The sequence below is a fragment of the Coenobita brevimanus genome, chromosome 8 (assembly GCF_032717465.1).
Source record: "Coenobita brevimanus isolate Jiangsu-jjx chromosome 8, ASM3271746v2, whole genome shotgun sequence".
Lineage (NCBI taxonomy): Eukaryota > Metazoa > Arthropoda > Malacostraca > Decapoda > Coenobitidae > Coenobita > Coenobita brevimanus.
The window spans coordinates 14,275,850-14,300,007 of record NC_136961.1 but is presented as its reverse complement, the minus strand read 5'-3'; the positions used below and the strand labels follow the sequence as shown (position 1 = coordinate 14,300,007).

The following is a 24,158-nucleotide window of genomic DNA, read 5'->3' as shown; positions in this document are numbered from 1 at the left end:
CACTGCTGTACTTCCGAACTCACTAACAAGGCCACACCTTCTCTTGCCCTTCCTCTATCAACACCTGACAATCTTCCATTCACACTTCCAAACATAGACTCACCCTTCCCTTTCATCTTCGTTTCACTCAAAGCTAACACATCCAACTTTCTTCTCACAAACATTCTCCCAATCTCCTCCCTTTTAGCCTCAATCGTACTACATCCACGCACATTCATAGACCCAATCTTCAGGGCACGGGAATAACTCCATCCCCCATCCCTTTCTCTGGCCTGTCTCTTTTTAGGAACTAAAAAACAGAGGAGGGGGTCCCTAGTCCCCTCACCCCGCCCCTTTTAGTCGCCTTTTACTACACGCAGGGAAAACGGTGGCAGTATTCTTCCTAACACAACCTGGCCGCAGAGTAGTAGTACCACCCCATAGTGCGGCCAGATTTTGTCCCCCCATCCACAGGGGGGGACAAAATCTGGCCGCACTATAATTCTTGTAAAGAGCGTTTTGTACTTTGTGTATGTCATACAGTGCGTGCGGTAGTTTTCAGTAAAAGAAAGTATATTAATTGCATGCAAAATGCTGTGTTTGTGTGCTTATGTGCATTTTTGTAGGGAAGGGGTTCATAGCTTTCACCAGATTCTCGAAGTGGTCCGTGAATCAAAAAAGGTTAAGAACCACTGGTCTAGGGGATGTGGTTCTGAATTGAAATATATAATGCATTCTCAGCACCATATGTCAATGACCACATAGCACTAATTCAGAGCTAAGATGTGCTGCCAGCTATGGAACAGAAACGGGATAGACGTTAAAAAGGTTTTGTCACAGAAGTGGTCTTGGCATTGAGGTGGTGTTGATGTTGGAGTGGTAGTAGTCTTACTGTTGAAATGGTCTGGGCGTCGAAATGATCTTGGTGTAGTTGTGGCCTTCGTGTTGAAGTGGTCTTGTCGTACAAGTGGTCTTGGCATTGAAGTGGCATGTGGATTACTTGACTTGGCGATAAAGTGTCTTGGCGATGAAATCGCTTGGCGATGAAGAGGCTTCATTGATCAGATGGGTAAAAGGCTTGGCTCAAGATAGAAGGGTTAAGGTCAATGGGAAGTCCCTAAACTATTCATCCCATGAGACTAATTGTCTTACCTGATATGAGTAAAGGGAAAATAAAGTCCAGAAAAAAATACGGAAATACCAAAAAGAGAAGTTGGACAGTAGACTGGAGAAATAAGCCTCCATTTAGTTGCCTCTAAGACAAGCCAGGATACTTGGGGAAATATTCTCCCTGCCCCAGGGGGCTGGGTAATGTGGGAGGAGGTTGGGTGACTAGGGAGAGAAGTAACTATGGGACACATACATGCAGTATATATATATATATATATATATATATATATATATATATATATATATATATATATATATATATATATTGTTACACAGCCTATGATTTCATCATCCTTTGTATAATTCTAACGTACAGTATGCTGCATGTTTGATCACGATTCGCCTCGTGGCTTCCATAGTGCGTGTTCTACCTCACTCCCCTCCTCCTCGCTTATAGTAGAGTAAGTCGTTCTTTCTGTTGTTCAGAGCAGGAGTGTCAACTCTTTGTCCCCTATGGCTTCATTTGCGCGTCCTTCTTACAAGTTGTATCAAGCTCTGCCGGCCCCTATATAATGAGCTCAGTCTCTGCATTACTTGCCACTTAGATCTACTCCTCATTTTGTTCACATCTCTGTCCTCCCCTGTACGGTTGTTATTGTTTTTGTAAGTGCTCTGGAAGTCTCCAACCATCTAGCTGCTGTGTAATTTGAGTATAAGTGTTATTACATTTTTTCCTTGTACTGTATAGCATAAGGTGTTAATTCGTAGGCCTGGTAAGGTTTTTGTGATTCAAGTGGAGTTTTTGATGTCAGCCATTGTTAATAATTTTTGTATCTGTAATAATATATCTTGCATTAACTGAGCATTATCCGGTTTTCTCATTTTATCAGGGCTGACTTAGATAAATTTACTCTTGCTAATTTCGTGTTAATAGAGGCTATTGCAGTTAACCATATATTTAACCTGTTTTTTGCCATTACATTATCCTTATGAGTCCTGAATGTTTAGTTGTTAGTTTGAGCATTAAACTTTAACTTGTAATTTTACCTAACTCTTTTGTTTTGAACCTGGAACTTTGCGGGACAGTGGTGATTTTTAGTATTCTCACTTAAAGTGTTCATTATCTATCTCTGTTCCGTAACAATATATATATATATATATATAGATGTTTCATTCATTCATTGCCAGACGCCATTTATCCCAAACGGGGTGGTCAAGGGCTTAGAGTTAATTGTTTTACAAGGAGGGGCACTAATCCTCCACCACCACCACTTGACACGTAGGGATGCCAACAGCATCTGGTGTTCCCAGGCGGTCACCCATCCAAGTACTAACCAGACCCAACGTTGCTTAACTTCGCTGATCGGACGGGAAGCGGCGTACTCAACGTGGTATGGCCGTTGGCAAATATTGATGTCCAGAAGATCTAAAAAAAAAATACTGTGCTGTTATTTTCCATTGCATAAATAATCTAAGTCCTAAGCAGTAAATGGCGAGTGACTGCAAGTGAAACATTCAGGTAAATCGCAGAGTTTAAATGAGAAGTCTCAGCACCAATGGGTAACACATTTGGAAAAGTTTAGTACACTTGTCGTTTCTTCATCAACAAAGAAAACCATACTTATATCACTTTTTCCTTAATAGTATTTATATTAAACATGCAATAACGTGCACCGTATTTGGAAACACTGCATACCATATCAGTGAGTCAATGTGTGATAAATGCAATAGCCTACCATAACCGTACACACTTCCCCAGAGGGCACTGACCACCCCCTTTCATCCATAAACCAAGACTTATTAGTGGGGCTTATTTCTCAATGGTTTATATCTTGGCGCGGTTAAACCTGATTAGATCATAACGTGTGAATATGGCGAGATAAAGATAAAGGAAGAAGCAATGTGACCAGAAAAATAAAATTCCAGTACTTAACCCCATGGTTCGCAGGATTCAAGCTCAGTTGAGTAAAGTATTTTGGTATCAACTGCAATATTTTACTATTATAAGTCCTAACCAGCAGAAGGATTGTGGTACAAATATCAACATTCTCAAGTTCCTATACTCTCTCAGCTGAATAAAATCGCCTGGCCTTAACTCGAATACAATACTAATGTTGCCCCACCCATGACATGGTTAACTCTTTCAGCCGCGGGATGTCTTTCTTTTTTTTCTTCTTTTTTTTATAACATGGAATATTTGGTACCGTCAGAAAACTTTCTTCAGTGTACCATGTTTCGTGCTATAAGAGTTAGATATAAGTTTCCCCAACTCACTGACTTTCTTTCTAAGCTTAGCAAAAACTATCAGGTGATGGTCTTATTGAAATGAAAACTACGTTACCAGAATTAAGTTAAGTATGGAAGTCTTTTATATCAACCTCAGTCAAATAGATAGTGACACAAGGTTTATCAACAGAAGTAGAAATCATCTTCAGTAATTCACAGGGGTGCAAAGGATCCAGCATCTCATAAAGTATGAATAATTGGTTTCTAGAGTGACATAACTGTCGTCTGTGTGCTCCCGAGTCTGTCTTATTTCCTCTGTGGATCGTTATGGTCAGGGGGGGAGGAAGTGGTGAGGAAGGGAGATGAGACAAATAGGCTACCAGATTCATAAAGGAGAGAAAGTCGAATATTGTTATTGCAGATCCCAGATAACTGAGGAACCATCTCAAGAGCTGCAACGAGAAAATAACCTGAATGAAGTAAATATCAAATACATAGAACAAAATAGTACAGGGATAACTGGAAGGTGAATTGCTGGGAGATGATGGGCACTGGCGAATGTTATGATGAGGCAAACACGAATACGGTGTATGTGACAGAATCTTGAGATATGCGGGAGATATACAACAGTGGCTGGGTGGATATATAAAATATGAAGACTGACCTAGGAAAACGGTAGACTGTCAGAGGCCTGGAAGTAAGGTAAAACGTTCCAATTAAGTGTGTGACAGTCATTGAAACATTTGTTTTCTAGAACAGTTACTGACAAGGTAAGTGGATGAACGGAGTACTTATTGGGAATGGAACATAGGGGTTTTTAGGATAGGCCAGTGGTGTGTAGATCAGATATTTTCTTTGGGGCGTACTGGAGAAAGATACTCAAAGAAACGAAGAAAACGGTATGGTGCCTTCATAAATATGGAAGAACATGTGGCAAGGCAGACAGACAAAGAGCATGAAAGACATTGAAAATATGACTGTAGAACAGATAGGGAAGACCTGATTGTTGCCAAGAGTATGTATCAGGATGCAGGGCGACCTGTGTGCGTGTGTGCATGGGAAATGAACTAAGTACCGGTAATTCTTTTTATTTGAGTGATAGGCTGTTAGAGGGCTGTGGTCTGCGTCCGTGGGTGTTCATATTTATGGATGTTTCTATAAACGAAATAGTAAGGTAGGCCAGTGGATGTTGCAATGTCCCTTGTGAGAGAAGAATGTGTGGAAATGCCTATAGTCTTCTCTACCGATAATTCTGTTCTGTTTCTAGAAAAGTGTAAGTTAGGTACCTTAGTGAATTTATTTAGATGTGAGTGAATGAATCGAATTCAAAAGTGAGTATAGCAAAGGGCTAATTTATGGTTTATGAAGGAATGAATTAACGGAGTGTCTAACGAGGGTGATTGGTCAGGAAAAATAGAATGTAAGTGGTCTCAATTGCCTTGGCCACAAACTCCCAAAACTTGCCAGTGCTCACCTGATAACTCAGTTGAAGTCGGTCACCTCTTCCTGGCTCATAGTTGCATTCTTTTTTAAAATCCCCTCCAGGATAATTACCAGTGAACAGTACATCAGTTCTGCAATAATGTATTCATTAGTTATTATACCAGTTTTCTAGACACGATTTACAAAAAAAAAAAAAAAAAAATGCAGAACAGTTACTAAAATACCTAAAACGACTAGTGGTGCAATAACATTCATCACATAATATTACAGGTCTCGCTTCATGTATATATTGAAACGCCTATCACATAGTTTCCAAACAGATTAATGCTGCATCTGGCAAATGCTGAAGTGAATATACCGAATGTCACTTATGAAAAAAGTATAATTTACAAAACCGAAAACATGGGAAGACGAAACTGCCAGCCGAAATCGCGGAAGCTGAATAAACCCACTGATGTGTGTGAGGTCGGTGCACACGATCTTATATTGATCTGTACTTATATTTTGCATTCAGCCGGCTTTATATTACTTTTTTTTATAAAGATATATGAATGTAAGTTTCTCACATATTGAAATATTAAGGAAAGAGTATGAGTAAGAGTGACCAACTGGGGTTTGAGCTACGAAAAATATTCGTCCGGGAAATGAGACGGTATTCTAATATTTCTACGCCTGCTAGGTAACAGACGACACCAAGGTCTAAAGACAGACCTTGGACGACACCCTGAAAGTCCCTCAATCATGGGACGAACGCGTCACTCCATCCGGTCTTCACCTGAGGTTTACTAACATCTTGCAATCAAATTACTTTATATTAGTTTCATACATAATGTAGATAAATAGATATCAGTTTTTCATTTCATAAAAATAATGAGACCTTAAACATCGTTGCACTGAGCTAAGGACACGTCGGTCCTGGAAATGAGACTGTACGCTAACTTACTTTGGTGATTTCCTCTTACTTGTCATAATGGAGCGTCTTTTCCTCATTGTAATGAGTAAATATGTTAATAATATTTTACTTGTGACCGCAGCGATGCTTGAAGCACATAAAAGAAAGTAGTTTAGCTGACCGACTTTTAATGTATTCAATCAAGTTGTTAGGTGAGAACTGACAACTTTGGGGAGTTTGTGGTCAAGACACTAATTATCAAAGCTGTGTGATGAAGACGGATGGAAGTTTACAGGATGAAATTCCAGAAAGGGTGAGCTAGGAAAAGGGATACAGGATACTGAAGTTGGTGGGAAGGCACCAGGCGATACGTACTGGACTGAATGTTTCCATGATGTAATTGTAATCCTTCTACAAACGTACGGGATTATGCTTAAAAAAAAAAAGTAGAGGAGTGAAAGGAGAGGAAATCAATTCTGTGAAAGCAGCGTGTAGACTTACGAATGGAGTTTAACATTCAAAGACGTTCACGAGTATTGCGGAATGAATGTGATTTTTTTTTTTTTTCATTCATTGCCAGACGCCATGTATCCCAAACGGGGTGGCCAAGGGCTTAGAGTTAATTGTTTTACAGGGAGGGGCACTAATCCTCCACCAACCCCACTTGACACGTAGGGATGCCAACAGCATCTGGTGTTCCCAGGCGGTCACCCATCCAAGTACTAACCAGACCCAACGTTGCTTTAGTGTATTAGAGGAGGATGTTGAGATGGTTTGGCAATATGAGGGGAAAGGATGAAGCAGAGGCATATAAATGTTGCTGGTGCTTGGGAGAAGCGGTGGGTGAGTCAGTAGAGAGGTGGTCTATGGTTCCAGTGGACGAGGGCTGGAATGCCGGCTAAGGACGAAATTAAAGGATTTGAATTTTATTTAAGAAGACGTTACTGATCTACCAAAGACCCGCAGACATGTAAAGATATCCACGTTGAAACCAATACACCAGCCCTGTATAAGGAAGTCCTGGTATGCATCAAGTAAGTACGGTGGGTCTAAGTGCCTAAGTGGTGACAAGTGGAGGTGTATGGTATGTAGGAGGATTGAAGGGCCTCTGGTAATGGACTGTTAAGCCTATGCCCAGAGCTTTGCAAATAAAGAAAAAAAGAAGAAAAGACAAAAAGAAGGCAACTTCATGGATGGACATGGCGACATGAAGACCACCCCCTCCGGGATTAGGGAGTCTGGGTCTAACTATGTTATGACAACGGTTACCCTGCAACCCTAGGTAGGTCCATGTCAACCCGATGAAACTTAACATGATGCACGGGGATTCTTTTCTTTGAGACTAAGAAAGCCACGTTTGGAAACACCCAATAGACTGGACATATCAAGACGGGAAAGTTTCATATTGTAATGACAGAAACAAAGAAATGTCTCAACAGTGCCAATGACGAAGAAGAAGAAGAAGAATGAAATTAATATACTCTCTCTCTTTCTCTCTCTCTCTCTCTCTCTCTCTCTCTCTCTCTCTCTCTCTCTCTCTCTCTCTCTCTCTCTCTCTCTCTCTCTCTCTCTCTCTCTCTCTGACCACAAACTATCCTCCTCACACCTGACTGAAGTGGCATCCTGCTTCCATAACAACACCTATCCAGTAAATACTGTCCAAGGCCCTCCTCTAACAAACAAATGGCAGGTAATCAGTGACGGAAACCGGTCCTAGTGCTCTTGAATATTTTATCCGTATCTTTTGTTTCTAACCCACAGTGCCTTTCGGACCTAGGAGGTATTTATTATTCCATAAATCACACAATTTATCAACGTTTCTCTACCTCTTGCCCCTGTTGACCTAGCAGTGAAACTGGGGAGGTAGACGTCAGTTCGGTAGCAGCCCTTCTCACCCTCACCACACATACAAACTGCATGTGAACGGGACTACTATTATAGTGGGGACGTTCACTATCGACTCATTTGATGTACTGGCACCTTCAAGTACCCTACAGTATGTGACAATTAGAATGTATTATTGTAGCCTAAGATAGTATTTACTACGGTGAGTGGTAACCAGATACTTTAATCAACTGGACACGAGTGTTGAAGTTATCTAGTGGATAAAGGCGTTCCAACTGGACAGGGCACATGGAAACGTTAACGTCTTTTGTTTATATGTTACTGCTCGAATGGGAGGTTACTGGCCACTCTCACCTTTAATGCCTGGACTTGGTAACCTACAGTATTCTCGGATACCTACGCATCTGATGGGGCAAAAAAAAAAAAAAAATGTGATAGGGAAGTACTGCTAAGAAAAATAAAGAAAAAAGCAACTCATATCCAGCATTTACCTGTACTGAGGTATTAGTTCAACAGCAGTGTAACATGAATAATTTTATTCATGTTAGGAAAGACTGGTCGTGAAAGGGTTAATTAACGCTGTAAGTAATTCCTCTATTTCGAAAAGTCTCTCCTAAGCTGAATGAAATAGTCCAATTGTAACGAAAACATAAGCTAGAAAGAACTCAGAGAGCGCATACCTCCGCAAATGCCATTGCCGTTAAAAAGGATCCGGATCCGGATCCGTGGAGATATTTGTGGAATACATAGGATCCGGATCCCCCCCCATTTTTAATCAATTGTTCCCTGGCCCATGGCCCACTCTTCCACAAAATTTTATTGAAATTCATAGAGAACTTTTGGAGATATTCTCTGGACAAACAGACAGACAAACATAGATGAATGCATAATCTACTCCAATTGCGTTGGCGGAGATGAAAAGGCGTCATCTAGCAGAAATGGTTAAACATCTTGAGGGGGAAAAAATACATATATGAGACGTCGAGTGTCTGAAGATGTCAGTACAGTGACATCTACGTCAATTTATGTATCGTAGTATAGGAAACATGGATATACTATCGTACAAGTGTGTGGGAGTTAGTTATGTGCAGTGCTCAATAATATATCCGCGAACTGCAAACATAGGTTTAAGCTCTCCTGCTCTGACTAAAAAGTACATAATGTACAACCTTAATACCCGTCACTATATCCCATTCCCCGGCCTCATGATCATTTTATATAAAGATCATCAGGCCAGCACTGTTGTGATAATTATTAAACTACATGTTTGCTTTAATACACTCAGCTACTATGACTTGTTTTCATCTAAATGCTAACATCACTTGACTAGAGATGAAACAGAGTATTGATGTTTCACCACGAAAGAGCTAATGGAGCCATTAATAATTCACTCACTCTAAGGTTAATATGAAATTCATCTAACGTTAGCTGGAATACAGTACCAGGAGTCGTCGCTCCGATGAAAGGTAATAATGATACTGTTCCAGTATTATTAAGTCAATGTAAGCACCTTTTCTACTTCTCAAAAACTATGGAATGAGAAGGAAGTTTACGAAAAAAAAAAAATGTTGCCATTGCACAGAACGAAAGAGACGCAGGGACAGATACCAACCACTTTACTAACATGAGAGAGAGAGAGAGAGAGAGAGAGAGAGAGAGTAGTATTTTAGTATTCCTGCAGTCACCTACACAGAGGTGTTATCCCAGTATTCGTATTCATGCTCATGCAACAGGGTAGCCAGTGGTGAATGAGTGTGCACGCTCAGCACGTAGCTAAAAGTATCCGAGTTTGATTCACAGGCTGATCAGATTCTTGGACAGGGTTTGTATCTTCCTTTTCCCAGCTGACCTTGTTTTGTTTTTTTAATGCGAGGAAGAAGGAACCAAAGGCCATGAGCCCGCAATAACAGTTCCCTCCAAGAGAAAAACAAAATACAAGAGAGAGCCAAATTCAAGAACCGATCATTTCGAGATGCCTGGACACACTGCGTTTGAAAGACTGGAGTTCATAGGCAGCAGGAAATACAGAAAGAGGGAGACAGTTCCAGAGTTGACCTGTTGCATAATTGAAGGACTGGGATTAACGGTTAACCCTTGCATTAGAGAGTTGGACAGAAAAGGGATAAGAGAGTGCTGCTAGACGGGTGCTACGCGCCCGTCGCAGAGGTGGAGGAATGCATGCAGACAGTTCAGAGGAACAGTGACCATTGAAGCACCGATAGAAAAGAGATAAAGATGCAACAGTGCGGCGAAGAGACAGAGGTTGAAGGGAGTCAGTAAGAGGAGCAGAGTTAATGAGACGAAAGCCTTTGACTCCACCCTATTGAGAAGAGCTGTATGTGGGGAGCCTCCCCACACATGAGAGTTGTACTTCACACAGGGGCGGATAAAACCCCTGTATAGAGTCAACAATTGTGCAGGGGTAAAGAAAGAACGGAGTCGGCTCAGCACATCTAATCTCTTGGAAGCAGATTTTACGAGATGTGATATGATCTTTCAAAGATAAGTCCCGAGTAAATGAAACCCCAAGCATGTTCAAGGATGATGCAGGATTAAGCTGAAAATTATTAAACATCAGTGGGTATACCTATGGAAGATTTTGTCAGGTTGATAGGTGTAAGAACTGAGTCTTAGATGCATTAAAAACAACCGGATTGTTTTTACCCCAGTCAGAGATACGAGCCAAGTCAGACATTAGGTGTGCCATAGCCTCATCCCTTGTTTGTTGAAGTAACTGCTGAGATGAGCGTTGCGGGAACCGAGTGGAAAGGTGAAGGATGGAGTCATCAGCGTGTGAGTGGATAGGGTTAGATGTACAGCTTAGAAGGTCATTGATGAATAAAAGGAAGAGAGTTCGTGATAGGACAGAGCCCTGAGGAACACCACTGTTGATAGATCTAGGAGAAGAACGATGGCCGTCTACAACAGCGGCTATAGAACGACCAGAAAGGAAGCTAGAGATGAAGGCACAGATAGAAGGATAGAAACCGTAAGAGGGCAGTTTGGAAATTAAAGATTTATGCAAGACTCGATCGAAAGCCTTTGAGATGTCAAGTGCAATGGGAAAACTATCATCTAAGTCCCGAAAGGAGGATGACCAGGAGTCTGAAAGGTAGGTGAGAAGATCGCCAGTGGAGCGTCCCTGACGGAACCCGTATTGACGATCAGAAAGAAGGTTGTGATAGGAAAGATGCCTTAAAATTTTTCTATTGAGAATTGACTCGAAAGCTTTTGAAATACAGGACGCTAAAGCAATTGGACGATAGTTGGAGGGTTGGGAGTGGTCACCCTTCTTTGGGACTGGCTGAATGAGAGCAAACTTCCAGCAAGAAGGAAAGGTACAAGTTGACAGACAAAGGCGAAAGAGTTTGCCTAGGCAGGGTGTAAGCCTAGAAGCACAGCTCTTGAGAACAACAGGAGGGACTCCATCAGGCCCATATGCCTTGTTAGTACTGAGGCCAGTGATGGCAGAAAATACATCAGCTGAAGAAATTTTAATGTCAGCCATGAGGAAGTCAGATGGGGGAAGTGATGGAGGAACAGCACCGGAATCGTCTAAGATGGAATTGGAGGAGAAAGTCTGTGTGAAGAGATCTGCTTTATCAGTAGAAGAAATAGCTACAGGACCATCAGAGTAGAAAAGAGGAGGGAAGGATGATGAGGTAAAGTTGTTAGAGAGGTTTTTGGCAAGGTGCCATAAGGAGTGGGAAGAATTCGAGTTGGAGAGTTGACAGCATTTAGTACGGATGAAATTATTTTTAGCAGAGCGAAGAACAGACTTAGAACGATTCCGGGCAGAAACGCAAAGATGATGTGATTCAGGGGTGGGTTGGCTCCTGCACCCTTTGTAGGCCCTCTCCTTGTTGTGGACAGCATTAGAACAAGCATGATTAAACCAAGGCTTTCTTGCGTTAGACAAAGGATATGAGAAAGGAATGTATGCTTCCATGCCCGAGAGAATAACCTTCGTAATGCGCAAGGCACACTCAGATGGCTCCCGGCCAGGGAAGCAATAATCATTCCAGGGAAAATCAAAGAAGTACTGCCTGAGGGCCTCCCAACCTGCAGCTCCAAAATGCCACAGACGACGTTTCTTTGGAGGGTCCACAGGAAGTACCGGAGTGATAGGACAGGTTAAGGTAATAAGGCTGTGATCGGAGGAGCCCAACGGAGAGAAAAGATTAACAGTGTAAGCAGAAGGATTAGTTGTGAGGAAGAGGTCAAGTATGTTGGAGCTCTTTCCAAGGGTAGGGTGCTGTACAAGCTGCTCTAGGTCATTAAGGATAGAAAAGATGTAGGCTTGTTCACCAGGTGGATCAGTGAAAGGAAAGGAGAGCCAAAGGTGGTGGTGAACATTGAAATCTCCTATTGGAGATTTCAGAAAAAGGAGAAATGGATAGAATGTGTTCCATTGTAGAATATAGTCAAAGAATTTTTGATAGTCAGTAGAATTAGGGGATAAGTAAACAACACAGATATATTTAGTCAGAGAATGACAGAAAAGCCAAAGCCAGAGTGTAGAGAATTCAGAAGAATCGAGTTGAGGAACAAGAGAGCAAGATAATTTGTTTCGTATATATATACAACAGCTACCTTTGGCTTTGAAATGAGTATAGAGAAAGTAGGAGGATACAGAAAAGGGTTTGCTGTCAGTTGTTCAGACAGCTGAGTCTCAGTTAGTAAGAGAAAGTGAGGTTTAAAGGAGGAGAGGTGGTGCTCAACAGAACGAAAGTTAGAGGAAAGGCCGCGAATGTTGCAGAAATGAAGAAGTGAGTCAGACAGTGGTTCCAGGCGGCTTGAGTCGTCACCGGGAGAGGGGCGGAAGGTGGGGACATTTATGGTCCCCCCCCCCTAGGGACTCCGAGGCTGAGTGTTGAGACTCCATGATTTTTTTGAATTTTGGAAAAGGAAGTGTAGTGTGTACTGTGCATGTAGTTTGGTGTCGATAGTTAGAGAAATTTGTATTGGAAAGCATGCTGGCCTACTCTCTGTGTAACTGAGACACTGAAAAAGTTCAGGAAAGGGGATGGTCAGGAACTAGTCCTGAGGGCTGATGAAACGGAAGCTCCAACACTCCCTGTCACCAGCTTTCCATCCACCTCGGGAGTACTGCCCTGCTCGACTGGTGCTACAGTCTACTCCTCTGAACAGTTGGGTACTTGTATATGAAATCGATGTTTCCGGATCGTAGTGTAGGGGATGGTTGTGTCTAACCAAAAGTAACCCATTTATGTCTAGCATCCTACATATAGTCCAGCCACGCAAATATTCATAGAAAATTATCCTATGGTAGAAAACATTTCCTGGATGATTTCTACACTTTTGGACCATTCTTTGAATCCTCTGTGTTGCTGAGGATATTGGAGGTGAAGGGTGTGCTGTGCTGGCATCCAAAGTTGCCAATTTTGAACCTTTTTATTTATTTTTTCTAGACACCATGTCATCTATAAGCAGGTAAGTTTTTTCAATACTTCCGAATGATTAACCTTTTCATTTTTTACGTTATGCCCATCAAATATTTTTAATTTTTATTACGATGAAGTCTGAAAGCAATATATTCCATAGATTTTGTATAATGTTTATGCAAACACTGGTGTTCTACATATAGGTCGCTAGGCAAAAGCAACATAAGAGAGCACTGCTTGTATTTTCTACTGGTATGTTTTATGCACCTCATCAAATCCAGCTGCTTTCCCATTTGATGCTTAAGTGTAGTGGAGAGAGTGGAATGAAGTGCTTGTTGGAGATATGTAAGAAGGCATGGATAAGTGAAACTGTGCCAGCAGAGTGGAGAAAGACTGTGATTGTATCCCTGTACAAAAATAAAGGTGAGCTAAGTGAGTGCAAGAATTATCGTGGCATAAGTCTATTGAGTGTGGTAGGGAAAGTATATGGAAGAATTATTATAGAGAAAGTGAGAGAGATATCAGAAGTCCTAGAGAGTGATGAACATGGTGGCTTTAGGAGTGGCAGGGGATGTGTGGATCAGATATTTGCAGTGAGACAGATAGCAGAGAAGGCTTGTGAGAAGGACCATAAGGTGTTTATGGCATTCATGGATCTAGAAGAAGCATACGACAGAGTGGGCAGAGAAGGAATGAGGAAAGTTTTTGCTTGTACGGTGTAGATGGTAAGCTGGTAGGTGCCGTCAAGAGTTTTTAATGATGATATTGAAGCTTGTGTAAGGGTTAATGGGCATCTAAGTGAATGGTTCACGATCGGTGTGAGCGTGCGACAAGGTTGTGTGATGTCCCCATGGGTGTTCAGTATATATATGGATGGGGTGATGAGAGAAATAAAAACACGAGTAATGGAGAGAAGGATGGCGCTGGTAATGAATGGTGATGGATGGAATATCTCAAATTTGTTGTATGCTGATGATGCAGTACTATTTGCAAGTACCGGACAAGAACTTGGTAGGCTAGTGCAGAGTCTTGCTGATGTCTGTGAGCGTCGGGCATTGACAGTAAACGTAGAAAAGAGTAAAGTGATGGTTATTGAGAGAGAAGTTGACTCCCATTGCGATGTTACAGTGAATGGAGAGAGACTGGAATTGGTGAGAGAGTTCAAATACCTGAGTACAGTGATAGAAAAGAGAGGAGAATGTGCAAAGGAAGTGGAAAGTAGAATGACACAAGGAAGAAAAGTAGCTGGTGCAATGAAGGCCTTCATAAGAAACAGAGGCTTGAGTGTTGCAGCTGCACGAGGCTTACATGAAGGAGTGTTAGTGCCAGCTTTAACATATGGACGTGAGATTATGGTGTGGCATGGAAATGAAAATACAAGAGTAAGAGCAGTGGAGATGGGACTGTTGAGGAATGTATGTGGAGTACAGATGATGGATAGGATACGAAATAATGTGATTCGTGAAAGATGTGGAGTGAGGAAGTCGATTGACACAAGAATCGAAAAAAGTGTACTGAGATGGTATGGTCACGTGGAGAGAATGGATTACAACAGAGTGGTGAAAAAGGTATATCTGAGCGAATTTGAAGGAGGGAGGAGGCAAGGTAGGCCAAGGAGAAGGTGCAGAGATATAGTGGATGAGTGTGTGAGGAAGAGAAGTTTGGAAGTCGGTGAGGCTAGGGAACTGACAAGAGATCGAGCTGGCTTGATGAATGTTGTGAGAAGTGCATGATCAGGGATTTGGCACCCCTTTTTAACGTGGCAGCGTCCGGATTGACTCAATCGGATACGTTTGCGTGAAGCTACAGATCGTGGTGAATGTTTTTGGTGTATCCGATAGAGCCAGGATTCCGGGGGCTTGAATGATGAGTGAATGGAAGCGCGGCCTATTGGATTGGGCAAATTTGGAATGTCTGGACATTGCTACTCCTCACCCTGCCCTGGGGTGGGAAAGGAGGTCCAGATGATGATGATGATGATGATGATGTTTTATGCAAGTATAATTTTAATTTAAAGACAGTTTTATGAGTTTCTGCACTGTACTGTTTTTTTGGTCATTGTGTTTTCATACTCTACTGCAGATGTAATGCAATAATTAGTCATATGACTTCTTGTTATTTCAGTGGGTTCAAATAAAGTCACTTCTATAGCATGTCTACCAAATATGTGTTCAAATGCAGTTGGCATAGAGCCAATTTCCCAGGCTTCACGGTCTTCTTCAAAAGACAAAAGGTTAATCTAAATAGAACTACCACATATGATAAAGGGTTTACACTGAGCACATGGGTGGGGTTGACAGAATCGACGAACACATCTCAGTTTAAAGAATTGCCGTAAGGGGAAAGAAGTGGTACTCAAACACAGTGACGTACTTTACTGATATGGCAATCAATTATGCTTGGCAATTGCACAAAATTTGTGAGGCTGAGAATGCAATGGATCTCCTTGCTTTCCGACACAGTATTTCACGTTTCTACCTGGAATGCAATGAAAATCCTCCATGCTGAGGCCAATGAGGGAGACCAAAGAGTAGAACAGATTAAGACCGATCTGATATCAGTCACACTCGATGTGTTCACTGCCAAACAGAAACAACAACAAGGTGTGAAAAGTTTGATAAGGGTTTGCGTGTGAAGTGCCTCAAAGGCTGTCACACTCAGTAGCTAAACTGGTGATCAGATATGGTAAAATGAAGAGAAATACACTGGATTATGTTCAAGGTATTATGTGTGATTCATTGCAGTGTCATATTCTATATTTATACAAATCCTAAATCATGAAAGTCGATGGTCTTACAGAAAACTTTTTCATTACATATTTGCCTATACTCGGTTCCACAGAGTCTGACGCACTAATTTTGCCAGCCGAGGACAGGTGGATTTGGTAACACTGCGCGATGCAATCGGGCGGTGATTGGTCGATTTCCGTTGTGTTTGAACGTGCTCCAAATTGACTTTGTATTCCAACCAAGGCCCTCATTGATTTGTAAGATACTGGAAAATACAGATACAAATCAAAGTAATGATATCTTTAATGATAAATATGTGCCTTATAAATTACTAGAGATAAACCTGAACGACAATGATAACAAAACTAAGTAAAGTCGCGACTGGACACATACGGACAACAGCCAGTGACTGATTTAAATTCATTTCATTATGTTTGATTTCGTTCACACTGCACGCGGTTTTATTACAGCAGCAGAGTTCAACTATTATTCTTTCATGGGGTTTGCTTTTATCTTAGTTTCCTTTCATCCACCGTTAACAAAAATTCGGTTCATTCTATAATGATGTTCTCCATTACTTCTCCGCTCTCTGTCGAGGGGACAGAGATAAATGCTTGGGGAGAGGGTGCATGGTGACCAGGGATAGGGTGTCCGTTTGTCTGTCTATATCTGTCTCTTATGATACGAAAATGTTAGGGAAAATCAAATACCAAACTTAATCATGTAAGAAATAATTTTACTGAATCCGACTGGGAATAAACAAATGCAGATTTTTAAAGCTACCGTTACCTATGAAGGTAATGAAAACGTGTATGTACACTATATATATATATATATATATATATATATATATATATATATATATATATATATATATATATATATATATATATTAGTAATTGCATGTATTGGCCCCAGTGTGTGTGTGTGTGTGTGTGTGTGTGTGAGTATGTGTGTAGGACTACATAATAGATAGATAGATAAATAGATAGATAGAGAGACAGATAGAAGCAGGGAGTCAGATGATGAGAAGGTGTTGTGTCTGCGAGAATCGAGCAGTGCTAAACATGCTTACACACTCTTAACACTGAGGAAAGCTGACGACAGCGGCCAGTAAGGAGATGATGCAGTTAGCTGTCAGCAGTCCTCTCGTGAACAAAGATCTGGTAACCATGCACACACATATGCACACATACTCACACACAGGCTCCTTAAGCTTTCCATCCATGAGGAACACACGTGACACACCCCTGCTACACCAGATTTTAGGAAAGAGAGTTTAGAAGGAGACAAGCGACCCTAGAGAGAGGTCGAGAGGGAGACAGGTCTCAGAGGAGACAGGCAGGAGGTCAAGAAGAGGGATGACCCAAATGTTACTACATGACTTCTCCATCATCACAGAACATATTGACACGATTCAACTACAATTAGAGAACACTAGAGATCGTTTCAGGGCACTTATGCAAAGAATTTCGAATGCTGGTGATGGCAAGATCACAAATGACTTACTCCCAGTTCATGAGCTACGTCAGATAGTTAGTCAAGGCATACATAAACATAAATTGAAGCCATTGTTCCGCAGTAGGGAATTTATGCAATATTACCCGTACTTAGAAGCAACACTAACACCAACATCAGTGATAGTTCATGTACCGTTCATCACTGAAGACCTGTTCACAGTATAACAAATACACCCCTTCCCCTATAAAAATAACAACACTTTGGTCAACATCAATATCAACACAGACACCAAACTCATCATGGTCTCCAAGAGACGAGACACTGTCACTTTCGCAAGTGAATCAACGATTGAGCGAAAGTGCCGCACATCCTTACATGCTGTTCATCTTTGTCCTGCGTACATTTTCACGTTTCAGCCTACTGATACAGTCCCTTGTGAAATGGCTATCATCAGCAATAACAATATTCATCATCATTGCAACTTCACTTTTGCTCCAGATAAACTTGTACACCATCAACGCATTGGACAGTCACAGTTTTTTTATTTCCCTCATAACACATCAGTTTACATAGTCTGTCCAGATATACCACCATCTCATACATCAGCCTCAGGATTATACATAGCATCAGACTACTGTGCGGTATTTACACCATCCATGTCTACTTTTTCCACCATCAATCACTACGCCATTATCAACCATACACACAAACATTTCCACCAACTGCCTAATATGAACTTAAACATGAGCACAAGTATTAAGCTGACTTCACCTAAGTTTGAAACTATGCAGCTGATCAATGAAACAATGAAGCCCTGGGAAGATTTGAGTTTGAGTATGTTCAACCCATATTATGTGTATAGCCAAGCACCTTCTGTCTTTATAATCGTCTGCATTGTAGTTGCAGTACTGCTGTTCGCAATGCACAGAATGCATGCAAGAATTGCTAATTTGGAGTCATTATTTAGTGGGGGGAGAGTTAACATCACAGTTAACCACCCTGAATGAAGTGCATATATTTTGTATATAGTATTAATTATATATATAAAAAAAATAAATAAATAAAAATAATAATAATAATAATACAAAGAAGAATGACCCATATATGACAGACCAGTACCATTATCTTTGAAGGAAATATTAATAACTCTTACAATAATCTTAATTTTAAACAATTTTTATTCTTGCATGTATGCATTTCACTATAATATCCCAAGTACATACTGTATTACAGTTAAATAATTTACTTTAATGCATTTATTCAAATATGTATACAACTTATTTAAAATGTAATATTACTGAATAATCACTATTTACTATGAATAATATATGTATACAATATTCATACAATTGTTACTTTACAATATTATGTATTTCACTTAATTAACTTATAAGTTCATTATAATATGTATGTAGTATGTATTAATATGTTATAACTATTAAATGTCGATGGTACGCCATTTTCGCGCGGCCGAGCAAATGTAGGACTACATAATAGATAGATAGATAAATAGATAGATAGAGAGGCAGATAGAAGCAGGGAGTCAGATGATGAGAAGGTGTTGTGTCTGCGAGAATCGAGCAGTGCTAAACATGCTTACACACTATTAACACTGAGGAAAGCTGACGACAGCGACCAGTAAGGAGATGATGCAGTTAGCTGTCAGCAGTCCTCTCGTGAACAAAGATCTGGTAACCATGCACACATATATACACACATACTCACACACAGGCTCTTTAAGCTTTCCATCCATGAGGAACGCACGTGACACACCCAGATTTTAGGAAAGAGAGTTTAGAAGGAGACAAGCGACCCTAGAGAGAGGTCGAGAGGGAGACAGGCAGGAGGTCAAGAAGAGGGATGACCCAAATGTTACTACATGACATGTGTGTGTGCTCACACAAATCATAATTACTAGAAGATAAGCTAAACGTATCTAGGGTCAGGTTGTATATTAGCAGATGAGGTAATGAAGGGCATGGTGTACTCTGTAGACTGTGACACTGTGTAGTAGTGGTAGGAAAAACATTCGAGCCTTCACAGGACCTCGGAACCATCTCGCCATGAACGTGTGAATTCCCGCCACAGTCGCTAACTGTTTGTATACATCCAGTCGTGACTTTACTTAGTTTTGTTATCATTGTCGTTCAGGTTTATCTCTAGTAATTTATAAGGCACATATTTGTCATTAAAGATATCATTGCTTTGATTTGTATCTGTATTTTCCAGTATCTTACAAATCAATGAGGGCCTTGGTTGGAATACAAAGTCAATTTGGAGCACGTTCAAACACAACGGAAATCGACCAATCACCGCCCGAGTGCGTCGCGCAGTGTTACCAAATCCACCTGTCCTCAGCTGGCAAAATTAGTGCGTCAGACTCCCTGGAACCGAGTATAGTGACGTATAACAGGACGCTGTGTATTTTGTACACAAAAACAAATTTCATAATAAAACTTTATACATAGGTTATCTGTGTGTCATTTACACAAAATCATAAAGCAGAACGAAATTTGCATCAAAATTTTCACTTCAGGGTTAAATGGGTAAATTTCCGTACTGACCTTCGTGCCGTCGATAGTCATTAATGTAAGCCATTTTCATTACACAGTCCAAAGGAGGAAAACCAATATGAAGTGCATTCTGAGCCATGGGAGGAATATAAATTTTGTCTGCTTCCAGTGCAAGTTGTTGCTATGTACAGCCGTGATACACTGTTTCCATCCCAGCCTGGTGAGATATCAAGGTCCGTCCAGGGGAGTGTCAGGTCAACAGCCTACCCAGTTTTGAGGATTCAAAATTTGATTTATTTGACTGTGTGTTTGTTGTGCTTTGCAAAGTTGAAATGTCGTGTAGAAACACTCCTGGACTCACTCGCCCCCCGACTAGGGTGTTCTAGAAAATGCAGATGACGACTGTGCTCATTTTTATTTTCGCTATTTATCAACAGACTATTCGGTAAAGAGGTGGCCTGCAGTCCTAACGGACCCCGGTTCAAATCCCAGCTGGGGCAGGGAACAGTGTATGGATTCAAATAAAGTAAACTTTACTGCTCTACCAAAAGACCAGCCGACATGTAAAAACAACCCCGCTAATACCAATACACCAGTCCTGTATGAGACAGCCCTATCATGTATTCAATATGGACGGTGGGTGTTAGCGCCGAAGTGGTGACATGTGGAGATGTAGGAGGTCTATTGGGCCTTGGGGATATGCCCTGAAGCCTTTGCTCTGAGTCAGACACATAAAAATAATAATAAAAAATAAATAAATAAACTGGGAAGCTGGTACAAATGCCCCCCAAATTACCGGTACACTCTTTGCGAGACAATCTGACACCACAGGCGATGGCAGCTGCAAAATGTACAATGATTCCACTCCACACTGGTAAACCTTTTCTCAACAGGATGCATTATATAGCATGTTTGAGACGTTTAGTCTTATAGTCAGGTGATTAATTATAAATCTTTGGACATTACATGCTGAACTGATTTTTTCAGATATCGTCTGAGCCATCCTGCGCGATAATACGAGAAGCCAGTGAACTTCCTTGAAAATCTACATCAATGCCTTTCCACATTTGTCATTCCGGAACAATGGACTATTGAATCTGATTTGTGAACCATCCTGTGGTCTGACTCCCAGGCTCCTGTGACTTACTCTCAGCACAGTTAAATTGTTTGGTGTTAGCTATACTGCTAGTGTTGTCCCATTCATTAGAGCATTAATGGAGGTAGTATAGACACTTTCAGGCTACTGTGACTAACCCAGAACTGACTGAAATACTCTGACGTTAGTAGCAATAGCATACTAGGGCTGTCCAGACTCCAGAGTATGCAAGGGTGCAAATGCTTACCACGGTACTACTTGGTATTATAAATTAAATAATAGGGCACATATCAGTATGTTATACATATCGTGAGGCAGCAATTTATCCTTCTCATGGCTGCTGCTACAGTACGCTGCCACTGCAGTATAGCGAACACCAGAGGAGCCTTTGTGTTTATGTACCTACCATTAACCATCTTGTATCATAGACAACTCGAGCACAGAATTCCAGCCAATGGTGGGCAATAAAATTCATCTGGGGATGATTTATAGGAAAGTGGATGATATTATTTGCAGATTTAAATGCAATTTTTACACATGCCGTTCGTAATGTCGTTATATGACGCTTCCCATGTTGAAATCCATAACTTCAGGGTGGGCACTTAATCAAGAATATATTTTTACCAAGGAGATCGATGGCTTTAGCGTCTTCCTGTTATTCATTCGAGCAATTCCTTTTTTCATAAGAAAAAACAATGTTGAATTGGCAACATATTTCTCCGCCGTATATAACACTCTTTCTTTATGCTGTATTACGGAAATAGCACACACACACTATCGCTCTATCTATCTATCTGTCTGTTGCCAGAAGCCTAATCCCGTAAGGAATGGCCACAAACAAATCGCCTCCACGACGCCTTGTCCCCCATCATTTCGCTGCCCTCCTCCCATCTCACACCCCCTCTCTTATATACCTCTCCACTCCATCACTCCATCTCATCTTCGGCCTCTCCCTTCCACCTGACTCACATACACTTTCCTCGTTAGTCTCTCGCTCTCCATCCTCTGCACATGGCCAAACGACCTCAGTGTATTTCTCCTAACACTTTCTATCACATCCACATCCACACCACAAAGCTCTCTCACTTCCTCATTTGTCAGACTGTTTCTAAATGTAACTCCACGTGCTTATCTCAGTTAACTCACTTCCACTGCTCTCACTCCTAACTTGTTTCTTTCTAATAAGATCCAAGCTTGCTTCCATACGTTAGAGCTGGTATCACAGTACTATCATGCACTGACTTTTTTACTTCCATGGTCACTTCCGTATTTTTTATCACTGCTTTCAAAGGATAATATTTGCAGATTTAAAGGCAATTTTTACACATACCGTTCGTAATGTCGTTATTTGACGCTTACCATGTTGAAAGCCATAACTTCAGGGTGGGTACTTGCTCAAAAATATATTTTTACCAAGGAGATCGATGGCTTTAGCATCTTCCCTATTGGACATTTTCAAGCCCTTCATCCTTCAAACTTCCATGCTTACTCATCACACTACCCAAGTAATTAAATGCACTCACATTTTCCATATCCTCATCATCCAGCCTCACTGCAATCAGTGACTTCATTTTTCTCTCGAAGACCATGACTTTACACTTCCGTACATTCACCTTTGGATTCCGTTTCTCACGCACTCTCCCAAATGCACTTAACAAGCCTTGCAGCTCCCTTTGTCTTCACTGAACAATGCAGTATCATCTGCAAACAACTGAACAGAAATTTTCCAAACACTGCTCTCTCGTTAGGGCCACTCCAACATCCATTGCTCTATCTTGTATCTCTTTTATAACCCCATCTATGTACAGATTGAACATACATGGAGACAGGGCACATCCCTGTTTCAATATAACATTCAGATAGAATAATTCACTCAATTCACCATCCACATGCGCAGCTGCCTTAGCACCCTCCTACACATTCAAGAGCTTCCCATTTACTCCATATATTCATAATATTTTCTACATTCCTTGTGTACTCACTCTGTAATATGCTTCCTCCAAATCCATGAAGGTTGCATATAACCTCATTCCCTTCTCTAGAAACTTTTCCACTAAAGACGTATGTATGAATATCTGATCTACATAGCACCTTCCCTTCCTAAAACCTCCCTGTTCTTCTTCAGCTAATTCCTCTGTTATTTCCCAAACTCTGTCAATAAGTATTCTGCTGTATACTTTTCTGTTACACTAAGAAGCTAAATGTCTCTGTGATTACCACACACTTTTTCCCTCTTCCCTTTATACAGGGGAATGATTATTCCTGACTTCCAATCCTCCGAGACTAGCTTCCACCCAGGCCAATCTGCACATCTTCAGTATCCATTTTACTACTATCTCTTCCCCATGCTTCAGCATTTCATCACACACTCCATCAATTCCTGGGGCTTTCCCCATTTTGGCTTTCGTCATTGCTTCCACTACTTCCTTCCAACTGATCTCTTCCTCCCATTGCACCTCTCTCCTTCTCCCAACCATTCTTAGCAGTGTATACTAGCATTACTTGAATTCTCTATGTTTAACAATTCCTTACTCTGTTCTCTCCGTCTGCTCACTTTGTCACCCTTCTTCACTGTCAGTCTATTGTTTTTATCTTTTACTCCCCTAATAATTTTTTTATCATCCCGTCTGACTCTTTTAACATCCTTCCAAAACATTTTCTTACATTCCCTCCACTTTACACTCAAATTCCTTCCAAATTCCTCAACCAATCTCCCCTTACTTTCTCTTATTTTTCTTTTCACCTCACTCTTCCCCTTTACATATAACCCTGTCTTCCGCCTTTCAGCTTCCTCCATGTCTCTGCTTCGCATCCATTTACTATATGCTCTCTTTTTTTACGTCTCAGTTTCTCACCTCTTCATTCCACCATGCTCTTCATTGCACCCCCATTCGTCTTCACTTCAGCCCACACACCAGCTCACATGCTGCACAGATTTCTTCATTGAATATCTTGCACACACCTTCCATCTCCCTCATCTGCTCCATATCATAATTTACCCGTTTGTTCTTCCATTTCTGTCTTATATTCTCCCTTTTTTCCATCCTCTTTCAACCTTTCTACCCTCCTTGTATGGACTACTTCATCCTGTCATTCTCCTCTATTCATCCATCGCGTTTGTACATTGACTGTCACCATCATCAAATGGTGGTCAGAAAGTCAACTCTTGCATTCATTACATACCTTCTCATTCTCACATCCACACACACATTATCAGTCATTGCCTTCCGTTCATTCACTTCACCACCCTTCTTTCTTATCACTTGCCACATATACCTGTGGATCATTTTGTGCCTAAAGAGGGTATTGGCTATCACCAACACCCTCCCCGATGTCCACTAGAGCATTGTTACTCTCATTCACTTCTTTAGGCACTTCCCACTCACCATCTACTCCATCCACCTTCAGATTTCCTACTTTTTCCTTCATATCTACAATCAAAAACACTCTCTCACTCCA

The 24,158-nt window shown here is 41.0% G+C and overlaps 1 non-coding gene across 1 annotated transcript; it reads right to left on the bottom strand.

Annotated features, from left to right (window-relative positions):
• Positions 1-2,375: 2,375 nt before the first annotated feature.
• LOC145409083 (5S ribosomal RNA) lies at positions 2,376-2,494 on the bottom strand. The gene has a single exon (XR_013899042.1). It is a non-coding gene; the product is annotated as a 5S ribosomal RNA (ribosomal RNA).
• Positions 2,495-24,158: the final 21,664 nt, after the last annotated feature.